At 46.9% G+C, this 10,298-nt stretch overlaps 1 long non-coding RNA gene and 2 pseudogenes across 3 annotated transcripts in view; 1 reads left to right on the top strand and 2 right to left on the bottom strand.

Annotated features, from left to right (window-relative positions):
- Positions 1-4,226: 4,226 nt before the first annotated feature.
- Positions 4,227-4,365, bottom strand: LOC119304595 (annotated as a pseudogene).
- Positions 4,366-6,319: 1,954 nt separating this feature from the next.
- Positions 6,320-6,461, bottom strand: LOC119304593 (annotated as a pseudogene).
- A 774-nt stretch (positions 6,462-7,235) lies between these two features.
- Positions 7,236-10,298, top strand: part of LOC119299269 — a 5,382-nt gene continuing 2,319 nt past the window's right edge. The window contains exons 1-8 of one of the 3 annotated variants that reach the window (XR_005146113.1): positions 7,236-7,951; positions 8,055-8,179; positions 8,277-8,328; positions 8,399-8,471; positions 8,630-8,703; positions 8,839-8,988; positions 9,113-9,584; positions 9,902-10,054. This is a non-coding gene — a long non-coding RNA (uncharacterized LOC119299269). Of the gene's footprint in view, positions 8,180-8,276; positions 8,329-8,398; positions 8,472-8,629; positions 8,704-8,838; positions 8,989-9,112; positions 9,585-9,901; positions 10,055-10,298 lie in introns of all 3 variants that reach the window. The other 2 variants (XR_005146112.1, XR_005146114.1) reach the window with 2 other exon arrangements.

Genomic DNA, 10,298 nt, shown 5'->3' with positions numbered 1-10,298 from the left:
TAAGAGAGAGAGCCCTACATCAACAATATGCCAATGTTTTCTTTCTACTGACCCGTTTTGCTGATGAGCATGGGGACAAGATGAAAGAAAAGAGGTGAAGTGTATACCTCCTGACAGGGACGCGTGCGTGTTAAATAGCAAGACAAGATTACATCGGTTGGCAGGTTGTTGTGTTAGCTTGACCCCTCATCCAAGACTATACAAGATAAGGATCTCTAACCTCCAACAACCTGCCCAAGTTACAACACACGCACACAAGTTACACCCCGTGACATATGTCACGTTACAACTACACCCATATCATTTAACATCCTCCCTCAATCTAAACGTGTCAAGGTTGATATTGTTCTTGAAGGCTTGTAGTTGTCGAATCTGTAATGGTTTTGTAAAACCATCCGCCACTTGGTCTCCTGTTGGGATGAACCTAATTTCCAATAGTTTTCTAGCAACCCTCTCTCCGACAAAGTGAAAATCAATCTCTATGTGTTTAGTCCTTGCATGAAACACTGGATTAGCTGAGAGATACGTTGCTCCAAGATTATCACACCATAGACAAGAAGTGCTTGTTCTTCTTACTCCTAGCTCATCTAGTAAAGTTTCCATCCACATTACCTCAGCTGTTGCATTTGCCAGAGATTTATATTCTGCTTCAGTACTAGAGCGAGAGACTATTGCTTGTTTCTTTGCATTCCAGGATATGAGGTTAGAACCAAAGAAAACAGCAAATCCACCTGTAGACCTTCTGTCATTAGGACACCCTGCCCAATCTGCATCAGAAAAGGCACTAACAGTTGTTGAGGGTGATTTACATATTTTCAGTCCTGTACCAGCACTTCCTTGAATATATCTCAATATCCTTTTTACTGTTGTCCAATGAAGTGAAGTAGGGGAGTGCAGAAATTGACAGACCTTGTTAACAGAGAAGGATATATCAGGTCTTGTCAAAGTTAAATATTGTAGTGCACCCACCACACTCTATATTTAGTCCCTTCCTCTGGACTCAACAACTCTCCTTCATGCAATGATAATTTTTCTGTTGTAGATAAAGGTGTACTGGAGGGTTTACAGTCTCTCATACCTACACGCTTGAGTATATCCTTGGCATATTTTTCTTGAGTCAGCAGTATACCATCATGTACCTGTTTTACTTCTATGCCAAGGAAATAATGTAATTCTCCCAAGTCCTTGAGAGCAAAATCATTCTTCAAGTTCTTAAGTAAAGCTGAGGTGGCTTGTGGAGAGGAGCTAGCAACAATTATATCATCTACATATATAAGCATATAAATGATCACCTTCTCATTTTTGAAGAAAAATAGAGAAGTATCTCCCCTTGAGGGTCGGAAACCAAGTTGTTGGAGCTTTGTGCTTAGTCTTGAGTACCAAGCTCTGGGCGCCTGTTTCAGACCATACAGTGCTTTGTCCAATTTACACACATGCTGTGGTTTGGTGCCATCCACAAACCCAGGTGGTTGCTTCATGTACACCTCTTCCTCGAGAATGCCATGTAAGAACGCATTCTGCACATCCAATTGGCGAAGAGTCCATCCCCTGGAAACAGCAATAGACAGAACAAGTCTAATAGTAGCTGCCTTAACTACTGTACTAAAAGTGTCTTCATAGTCAATTCCATAACGTTGTTTAAACCCCTTTGCTACTAGTCTAGCTTTGTATCTATCTATTGTACCATCAGAATTCCTCTTAATTTTGTATACCCATTTACAATCTATAATGTTTCTACCTTGTTTAGGTGAGACTAGATGCCAAGTTTGATTTTTCATAAGTGCATCATACTCTACCTCCATAGCTCGTTTCCAGTTTTTATCATCTAGTGCTTCAGCTAGATCACGAGGCTCACCAGTAGCAGCAAAGTTTACAACCTTGAAATTTTTACCATACCTGACCGTTCCATCTTTAGGAACAAGTGGTTTAAAAATGCCTCTTTGTGACCGTGTATTGGGTCGCTCCGGTTCAACGGCCACAGAAGATCCTGATGTTGTAGAAGATCCTGCAGCCGGTTCTGGACGCGGTCGGACCTGGGGATCGGTCCTGTCGGGAGGCAAGGCGGAGACGCGTCTAGGCGACACACGCCCGGGAATCCGCGCCTCCTCATCATTCGGTGATGGCGACGCATTGGACACACCTGCGCCAGCCCGCGCGCCTGACCGCGAGTCTGGCCGCGTGTCACCCGTGGATGGGCTGCCCGCATCAGGTGGGGTGGCCGCGCCAGCCGGAGTGCGCGTTTCCGCCTCTGAGTCTGTGCGCGTGCCAGATGCAGCAGCGCCGCCAGATCTCTCGGGATCCACGCGCGCAGGCAAATCTGTCCTGCCACCAGACCTCTCGGGATCCATGTGCGCAGGAGGATCTGCTCCGTGTTCCGAGCCAGGCCGGTTTGGCTGTATCTGCAACATAAAATCATGACCAAAACCAATGTTTTCTGCTGCATTTTTCCCTCCGGCTTCCTGCATCATCAGAACCATTAGTAGTCCTATTAATCATTTGATCATCAACTATTTCTCCCCCTTGATCAGTAGGATTAAGTAGGTCAGGAGGAAGTAAAAGAATCTCAGCCCTTAGACAAGCACCGGTATTAGGATGAAGGGCCGCAAAAGGAAAAATGTTTTCATCAAACACCACATCCCTAGAAATGTATACACGCCCTGTGGAGATATCAAGGCACTTGTAGCCTTTGTGCATGTTACTATAACCAAGGAAAGCACATTGCTTTGATCGAAATTGGAGTTTATGTGTGTTATATGGACGTAAATTGGGTCAACAAGCACACCCAAAAATTCTAAGAGAGGAATAATTGGGAGTTTCACCGAATAACCTAGTAAGAGGTGTTTCATGATTTATGACTTTGCTTGGAACCCTATTGATCAGATAGGTTGCGGCAAGGAAGGCCTCATCCCAAAATTTCAAGGGCATAGAGGCTTGAGCGAGCAAGGAGAGGCCAACCTCAACAATGTGACGGTGTTTGCGCTCAGCTGACCCATTCTGCTGATGAGCATGAGGGCATGATACATGGTGTGAAATGCCAATTTTGGTGAAGAGAGAGTTCAACTTTTCGTACTCCCCTCCCCAATCTGTTTGGAGAGCAAGAATCTTGCGATCAAAACGTCGTTCAACAAGGTTTTGGAAGTCATGGAATTTCTGAAAAACTTCAGATTTGTGCTTGATGAGATAGATTCATGTGAATTTACTAAAATCATCGATAAAACTCACATAGTATTTTTTTCTGCCTACTGTTTCAACAGCAGGACCCCACACATTAGAAAAGACAAGTTCCAAAGGAAATTTATATTCACTCAAGGATTGAGGATAAGGTAACTGGTGACTTTTGCCCTTTTGGTAGGCGTCACATACATGCTTATTGCTACCATTATTAACACGCGAGAGCTTAGTCTCACTAAGAATCTTCCTAACAACAATGGAAGAAGGGTGACCTAAACGTCTATGCCACCAATCCAGAGGTGGTTTGGTGACATTGAGCACATGCTTCTGGACGTTTCCCCCGGTGTGTTTGACAGGATAGAGCCCTCTTCTACCCCTGCCTCGAAGTAGAACCTTCCTCGTTTCCAGATCCTTGATGAGAAAAAAATGAGGGTGAATTTCAACAATAGTATTATTGTCAAGAGCAAGTTTACTTGCAGAAATCAAATCTTTTGTTGCCTCCGGAACATGAAGAACATCTTTTAGATGAAGATTGCGATCTGGGGTAGAAATAGCTGCATAACCAATATGATTAATGGACATACCTGATCCATTTGCAGTATGAATCTGATCACCGCCCGTGTACCTCTCCCGAACGGTCAGCTTCTCCAGATCGCTTGTAATATGGTCGGTTGCACCACTGTCCATGTACCAATTGGTGTCAACCCCATACTGATGAGCAGCCATGTTGGCCGAGCGCTCCTCTCCTCCCTGATATGAAGAGTCGTAGCGCTTCCAGCACTTCCAAGCAGGGTGGCCAACTTTTCCACAGATCTGGCACACCCGCTTGGCAGAGGAGTTGTTGTTGTAGTTCCCCCTGCCTCCCGAGTTGCCTCGACCACGGCCGTGGTCACCACCACGGCCACGGTCACCACCGCCTCCTGGTTTGTTGTTGAAGCCGCGACCACCGCCGCGATCACCGTTGCTGATGGAGTTGTTGTTCTTGTTGAAGCCGCGCCCACGCGCCGCCGCATTTGCGGATGACTGAGAGGACCCGCCGCGGAGATTCAGGCGAGTCTCAAAACTCAGAAGCTGTGAGAACAGCTCCGGGATCTTGACAGGTTCGACCCTAGAACACATGGCCGACACCACTGGGTCGTACTCCTCATCCTGTCCAGCAAGGATGTGGGAGATCACCTCTTCCTCGTCCAAGGCCTTCCCTGAAGCAGTTAGTTCATCACACAGGGTTCGGACCTTACCGACATACTCTGTGATCGTGGAGTTGCCCTTCTGAAGATTGGCTTGTGCAATTCTGACATTGACGGTCTGCGCCCTGGTGTGCGACGCAAGCATCCCTTGCACCGTGTTCCATAGCTCGGCCGCGGTGTGGCAGGTTGCCACTTGGACGGCCATCTCACGCGGTAGCGTAGTCAGCAGGTATGAGAAAACCTGTTGATCCCGCGCGTACCACACACTGAACTCTGGGTTCGGCGCCTTCGTCATGGTTTTCCCGTCATCGCCGGTGACCTCAATGGTCGTGGGCGGAGGCGGCTGCTCAGTGTCGAGGAAGCTTGCCACCTGCGCTCCCCTAATGGCTGAGAGCACCGTGGCGCGCCATAAGGCCCCGTTCCCTCTCGTAAGCTTCTCGGTTGCGTTGTGTGCAAACGGAGACGAGGGGAAGGAACTTGCGGAGGAAGAGCTCGCCATGGATGAACCCGAGGTAGGCTCTGATTACCATGAAAGAAAAGAGGTGAAGCGTATACCTCCTGGTAGGGACGCGTGCGTGTTAAATAGCAAGACAAGATTACATCGGTTGGCAGGTTGTTGTGTTAGCTTGACCCCTCATCCAAGACAATACAAGATAAGGATCTCTAACCTCCAACAACCTGCCCAAGTTACAACACACGCACACAAGTTACACCCCTTGACATATGTCACGTTACAACTACACCCATATCATTTAACACAGGAGACATGGTGAGTGATTCCTAATTGACGAAAGAAGGAATTTAAGCGTTCATACTCGCCACCCCAGTCTGTTTGCATAGTGATTATTTTTTTATTGAACAACCTTTCAACAAGAGTTTGAAATTCATGAAAGACTTTAAACACTTCAGATCGGTGCTTGAGTAGATATATCCACGTAAATTTGTTGTAATCATCGATGAAAGACACATAATAGTTTTTCCTATTGATAGAATCACGGGCAGCCCCCCATACATCGGAGAAAATTTGCTCTAAAGGAGCTTTAAACACACTGTTTGAACTAGGATAAGGAAGTTGATGACTTTTGCCCATTTGGCATGCATCACAAACACCTTCTTTATTTAACTCACTACTAGAAAAAGGAATATCATTCTGACTAAGAACATGACGCACTATGGTAGATGACGGATGCCCTAGCCGATTGTGCCACCTTTCAACAGGTAGTTTATTTGCACCAAACGCTTGCTTGCTTGAACTAAGAGGAGCCGATGATACGGGGTAGAGGCCTTGTCTACACCTGCCGTGCAGAAGGGTTTTCCTCGTACCCTGTTCCTTGACGAGAAAGAAATTTGGGTGAACTTTAAGGAATGTATGATTGTCAGTGGATAAACGATGAGCAGAGATAAGGTTTTTGGCGGCATCACGCACATGCAAGATATTCTTTAGATGAAGATCACGAGTAGGGGTACGAACGGTAGTGTGACCAATATGACTAATTTCCATACCTTCTCCGTTGGCAGTGTGGACTTGATCGTTGCCGTGATACTTGTTGTGGGCGGTCAACTTGTCGAGCTCGCTGGTGATGTGGTCGGTGGCGCCGGTGTCCAGATACCAGTTGGTATCTACTCCATAGGACGAGTTGTGGCAGATCCGGCGCTCTTCTCGTTCTTGGTGTAAGAGATGTCGAAGCGACGGTAGCACTCAAGGGCAGTGTGGTTCGGCCTCTTGCAGATTTGGCAGACGACCTCAGGAAGATCATCTACTCCGTTGCCGTTGCCGCGACCTCCATTGCCGCGACCACCGCCTTCATTGCCATGGCCCCTGTTGCCACGACCACCTCCTCCATTGCCGCGGCCGCCATTGCCACGACCACCTCCACCGCGGCCACCACCACGGCCACGAGAGATAGCATTTGCCGAGGACTGGGAGGAGCGGTTGCCACCTTCAAACATAGCAAGACGCTTTTCAAAACCGATCAGCTGAGAGTAAAGTTCGGCTACCTTGATTGATTCAGTTCTCGCGGCACAGATGGACGAGACAAACGAGATGTAGTCGTAGTCCAGCCCTGCAAGGATGTAGGAGACCATGTCATCATCATCGAGCGGCTTGCCTGCTGAAGCCATCTCATCGCCCAGCGCTTTCATGCGCCCGATGTAGTGGGCGATGGTTGCGGTGCCCTTTTTGGTGGTGGAGAGGGCGATCCGCGTGTTGACGATGTTGGCCTGCGTCTGGGAGAGAAACATCTCCCTGATGGCGGTCCATGCCGCGGCGGCCTTGGTGCAGTGGGCGACTTGGATCATCACAGGTGGCGAGATCGAGTTGAAGATGAAACTCAGCACCTGCGAGTCTTGCGCGAGGGTGACAAGATACGCCGGGTTCGGCACATCTGTCGGCTTACCATCTTTATCGGCAAGCTTGGGCTCCGGGAACTGGTGATCAGGATTGAGATGATCAATCAGCTGCGCTCTGCGGATGGTGGCTAGGGCTTGGGCGCGCCAGACCATGTAGTTACGCCGGTGCAGCTTATTAGCGATGGGAATGAGGGCAAAAGCGGCGGCGGCGAAGCTGGAGCTAGCCATGACTAGGGTTGGATGTTGGAGAGGAAGTTGGCTCTGAATACCATGAAAGATTGGATGAAGCGTGTGCCTCTTGCAGGGACGCGTTGCATGTTATATAGGCAAAGAGATTTACAAGATCCTGGCAATTCGGTTGTGTTGGATTGATTCTCAAGAAAAGGCTAAAGAGATAAGGATAAATCCTAACAACCACAACTACCTAATTACAATACGCACGCAACACGCTAACCTACTGGGCGTATATACGATTTATAATCACACCGTATATACATGTTACAATATATTCTAACACTCATCGATTGGGCAAGTCTTTCTGCTTTATATAAGTTCCAGTTGGTCCACTTGGCAGCGTTAGACTGGCCTTGTACGCTGCTCGTTTTCTTCGTCGCTAAGAGAGGAAGAGAGAGAGAGAGAGACGTCCCTCTCCCCAGATTCACCACGCGTGCCGTCCCCATCCTCTCTTGCCTCCTTCCTCTCGGTTCGTCGTTTCAGTGTCGGTGGCTCTCGTCGATTAGCACGGCGGCGCCGAAGTTGAGGGCTTCATGGGCGATATCAAGGCGGAGGAAGATGGGTGGTGGGATGGATCTGGTCGCCGTGGTGTCGGAGCTCGGCGAGGGGAGGAGTTCGACCCTGGCCCCTCACAGCCTCGCTACCTGCCTCCTCTTCATCTCTTCTCCCTCGTGCTCCTCGTAATCTCAATCTCCATCTTCGTCGGTATGCATCGTCCTCCTCATCTGCCACTCATCCACCATGCCCAAGGCTAGCAGGAAGAGGCCGACCAATGGTGCAAGCGGCCATGACAACTCAAGAGACGCCGCACCTGCCCCCTGCCTGCTTTACAGGCACCATCTCTCTCTATCTCTCATTCTCTCTTTTTCTAGATTTTCTCATATTTGTTTCTGTGCCTGCAAGGTGTTCGATGTAATGTGGTCAATGTATAGCGATTTGTATGTTTTCTTGTTTATCTTCAGATGGGGCAATACTTTCAATCAAGCTGGCTACTTATAGACGTCATCTAGGTTCCAATTCTGTGGTCATTTCTTTTACACATAATGGACACTTCTTGGGAATATGATGCAGCCAATTCTATTTGTTTAAGCCCAGTTGCTTCATTCACTTTAGGCTGATTGTGATGACACGAGTTCGCAACCATTGACCTCCCTTCAACGGAACAAGGGATCGGAATTCTCGCGCATGATTAAAGAGGCGAAGCATCTTGGCTTGGCCGGCATGCCTTGCTTGGATGGGTAGGTTTTCTCTGCTCCAATCAAACTGTTTATTGATAATACGACCTGAAAGTATTGACAAATGCCCGTAATTGTATGCCATTGTGTTATTTAACAGCGTCGAGGAAGCAGAAGCACAGTGTGCATTGCTTGATTTAAACTCATTGTGCGTAAGTACAATACTTCTCCTAACAACCTGAATGTCATGTCTGTTACTTATTTATTGTTATGTTATTTCAGGAAGGCTGTTTTACATCAGATTCAGATGCTTTTCTTTTTGGATCAAGGACAGTTTACAGAGAAGTCTTCATAGGTACAGCTGATTGGCTGAAAACTGTTGGTTTATGATGTTTTACTGTAATTATAACGAAATTTTAGATGTCTACTATTTACTATTGTTTGTTGTTGCAAAGTGGTCCTGTTGTTGTAGCTTAAATTATTATGGTTTGCTCATGTTCGCTCTCAAATTAGGGGACGGTGGTTATGTCATTTGCTACGAAATGGAGGACATAGAGAAGAAGCTTGGTTTTGGCAGGAAATCACTGGTATGTTGCAATGATCTATCCTGCTGGAGATGATCTTATGGGATTTCTTGCAACCAATAATTTGATTCTTTCGTCCAACGCCATATCGCAAAATAGAACACGATTGATAAAGCCCGTGTTTTTTTGTCTCGCCAGAAACAGTTCCTCGCGACCACAGTAAAAATCATGACGTGGCATCGCTCCTTGCTCAACCCAGCGTTTCGCTCTTGAGAATTTTAATACTACGTAGGAGGACATAGCTGCATCAGTCTGATTAGCAGGAAGATGGTGAGGGCCCTTGGAAAGGTGATGTCTTGTCTGCCTTCCTTGAAGTTTATTAAAATCATTTGTTCCCAAACAACAAAAAGGTTCACTTTTTTGCTTCCTGCATTCTTTATGCACGGCTTAATTTATTTTCCATTTCCGATAGTACCCGTTTTTGGAACGTCCAGTGCTGCAAATTCTAAGCAAGGCCGGCCCTGGCGTATGGCCAGAGGGACGACGGCCTAGGGCCCAGCCCTGGAGGGGGCCATGATCTGGTATCGAATAGAGAAAATGGAAGAAAGGAACAACATGATGGGCTGGCCCAATTGATCGTTAGCGCTAGGAAATTAGCGTGGCACTCGCACGACGGCCGCATCTCGCACGGGTCCATCCTGATCGCTTCTTCCTCTCAATCACAACTCTCTCTAACCTATTCCTGCCACCGCTCAGCCTGCCGCAAGCCGCCGCAGCCGGCAGACAGTTCTCTACTGTGCTGTCATCGCCCAGCGCCCCCGGTCTCCACTCTCCAGACGCTGCTGAGCACGGCGCACACCTACATCGATTTCCAGATCCCACAGGAAGTCTGCATCGTACCATCGTCGAGTGTCAGACACTAATGGTGATCCGATCAATCGCAGGTACTATATCATTGTTACACCTCCGCATGAGTAAAAGGGTGTGATCTGTGTGAAAAATTGGATCCTTAACAATCATATTACTACTCCCTATTTCATATCATTTGCCTTCAATAATTAGCAAAAAGCAACAATCAACATTTTTACTAATCCAATAATTTACCTTCAAATAAACGATGCATTTTCATTTATTTTCATCACCCCGTGTTAACGTGTTGTCTAGAAAGTATGCTTGGTGACGTGTTAGCGAAAATGGAAAAGAGAAACATGAGGGTGACTTGATAAAATCACTGAGTGGAGGAGCTGCTGATTTTTTTCAGATTAATATCAGTGCTTAACGAATGAACCTACATGGTGAGTCGATAATAGTTGTCATGGACGAGTAGAACCAAGGAAGAAATTATTGGACGGAATTGACAACGCCTCCATCAAAAGTAACTATGCACGGATGGGTGCTAGAAGAATTTTTAAAGGTAATACTTACAAGTTATTCGACATAAATTGATTTTGAATACATTCAAGTATTTATTGGTAACATTTCATATGGATGTATATTAGTTATTATTGGCATGATGTTTATAAAAAGGGCCCACTATATTACTTTTGCCCCGGGCCCCCAAACACTCAGGATCGGCCCTGATTCAAAGGTGGCTCAGGACTGTGATGCTGTGGACCTACCAGTTGAATTAAATTATTTATTTGATCTTGTGACAGAAG

Source organism: Triticum dicoccoides, chromosome 5A (assembly GCF_002162155.2).
Source record: "Triticum dicoccoides isolate Atlit2015 ecotype Zavitan chromosome 5A, WEW_v2.0, whole genome shotgun sequence".
Taxonomy (NCBI): Eukaryota; Viridiplantae; Streptophyta; class Magnoliopsida; order Poales; family Poaceae; genus Triticum; species Triticum dicoccoides.
The sequence above is the reverse complement of the archived record's forward strand: the minus strand, read 5'-3'. Positions and strand labels throughout refer to the sequence as shown.